We start from the raw sequence: 2,609 nt of genomic DNA on the forward strand, positions 1-2,609 counted from the left end.
TCTCTGCCATGTGCTTGGGCAGCTACGGCATGCTACTGGAGCTTGTGGGCAGAGGGTGGCACTGTTTAACTCACATGTTGACAGTACCAGACTGCTGCATTGTCGGCAGTAGGGAAACCTGATGGGAGGCTGTGACAGTCACCTAAGCAAGAGAAGTGAGCAACTTTGACAGTGGGATTGTGCATCTCCCTGGAAGGCAGAGAGAGCCACATGCTTTCCTAAACAACTGAACATGAAACGTGAGATCCAGAGAGAAGCTGATGAAAGCAAAGAAGTCTTAGCTGTGCATCTGAAAGTATGGACTCAACGTCAGTTTGTTTGTTGGAGATAAAGTCTCACTGTGCAGCCAGGATGGTCTGAAACTCACTATGTAGTCTGAATGGCTTTGAACTTGTGGTGATCCCCCTGCCTCAGCCCCTCCAGTGCTGGAATTTTAGGCAGAAGTTACCACATCCATCTGAGCCACCATTTCTTGACAGAGAGAAGACTATGGGGAAGCAAGGGCTTGACGGTTGCCGATCTGCTTCTGAAGTGAGCAGCAAATGGGAGCTACTGTCTCTTAGACATCAGGGCAGAGAAGCATCTTTAATGACATACCCCAATAGAGGAACTCTTCCCACACCTTCTAGGTCCTCTGGGCATCCCTGGGCATCCCTGAGCATCCCTGGGCATCCCTGGGCATCCCTGGGCATCCCTGGGCATCCCTGGGCATCCCTGGGCATCCCTGGGCATCCCTGGAATATGACACCAAAGCTTGAATAAGGGATAAGAGTCTGCGTCAAATCTTGTGTCCTGGTTCTACAACCCTGGCAAGTCACTGAAGTTCCCTCTTCCTCCATTTCCCTTAGAAATTAGGAAAAAAAAAAAGGCCTGGAGAGATGGCTCAAAGTTAAAGAGCACTGTCTGCTCTCCCAGAGGTCCTGAGTTCAATTCCCAGCAACCACATGGTGGCTCACAGCCATCTATAATGTGATCTGATGCCCTCTTCTGGCCTGCAGTTATACATGCAAATAGACCACTCATATACATAAAATAAATAAATCTTTAAAAAAAAGAAAAAGAAATTAGAAAAAAAAAACAGTGTTTTAAGTAGCAGGCTCAGTGGGTAGACATGAAGGCTTAGGAAGTGTGACCACCCCATCCCCGAGCCAGTGACCAGATGCTTTGTCTGCCATTGCTTTCATGCTGTGGCCTCTACGGGAACAAGAATCAGAGCTAAACCTTTCTCTCCTCAGAAGGAGGCTACAGCCCAGAAGCCACACCACCGCTGTGGAGGGAGAGGTCATCTGGTGACTTCAGCCTCAGGAATAACCAGATGACATAGGGGCAACATCACAAAGGTGAGCAAAGGCTTCAGGACTGCCCATGCTTCCTCTTCTCTGGTATTACCAGCTAGTCTCCTGCCTGGTAAACACCCACCCTGGCTTTGTCTTCTGACTCCTCCCCAATCTCTGGGCTCCTGCTTATGCACCCCATGTTTTGAAGGAGACTCCCCTGTCCAGGGAGCTGATTCTTTCTAACAACTGCTGAGGCTGAAATGCATCCTCCTCCCACCCCACCCCACCCATCCTTCTGGAAAATCATAGACAAAAAGCTCTATACATGCCTTACCATTATAGAACAGTCTGGAAATGCCTTTGGTTATGCCTGAATACCCATGCTGAAAGCCTGGGTGAAGGAATGAGCTAGAAACTAGGTTTTCACACATGGAATCAGCATCCAGAAGCTAAGTGCTTTGACCCATGCCACCTCTCAATTGTCCTACCTTTTGTCCCCCAAAGCCATATCTTCAGTCCACCGAAAGACACCAGCACTGTGTGGCCTCGTAGGCTTGTGTGGGCATTACTAAGGTTCTCGTCTTTTCTTCTGATCAGTGTTCCCTATACCCATGCAAGAAATAGGACACAAAGTGTTGTATGAAAGGAGAGAAGGTTAGCACTCCCCTTGACAAGAATGGAAAAGACCCTTGGGCCTAACAACACACATACAGTTAAGGCATCTAACCACTGTTCTTGGTCCCCCTCAGTCACAGTCATAGGGAGGGGAGTAAGGGAAAATGGGAGGGAGAGAGGAATGGGAGGATACAAGGGATGGGGTAACAATTTAGATGTAATATGAATAAATTAATAAAATATATTTTAAAAAAGAAACCAAACCAATAAAAAGAAAAGAAAAAGAAATAGGACAAAGTCCCCAGGAGTAGGAGAGAGTGAACATCAAAATCTGGAGGAATAGAGTGAGAACTTGCGTGTCAACTGAAGGTGTGCAGCTGAGTGTGGTAACGCATGCCTTTAGTCCTAGCATTCAGGGGCTGAGGAGAGGCAGAGGAGGATAGATAGGCTTCTGTAAGTTTGGGGCATTCCAGGCCAGCCAGAACTACACAGTGAGACCTTGTCTATGGAACACAAAAACAAAGAGGGAAGAAGGTGTGCAACTCTCTTTCCCATCGTCCCTGAGGTCCAGTCCCTGGTCCATGGTGACCCATCAAGTTCTTCAGAGAACAGATGAAACCTTATGAGAAGGGTGGCATGCAGGGAAGCTCAGAAAGGCCCAGCAGAGAGTGGTGTGGGGAAAGTCCAGCGGTCTAATTAAATTGAGTCGGTCCACCT

General features: G+C 47.9%; 1 pseudogene; it reads left to right on the forward strand.

Moving 5' to 3' along the window:
• Positions 1-1,909: 1,909 nt before the first annotated feature.
• LOC127204837 (uncharacterized) lies at positions 1,910-2,015 on the forward strand (annotated as a pseudogene).
• Positions 2,016-2,609: the final 594 nt, after the last annotated feature.

This window comes from Acomys russatus, chromosome 20, assembly GCF_903995435.1.
Source record: "Acomys russatus chromosome 20, mAcoRus1.1, whole genome shotgun sequence".
Taxonomy (NCBI): Eukaryota; Metazoa; Chordata; class Mammalia; order Rodentia; family Muridae; genus Acomys; species Acomys russatus.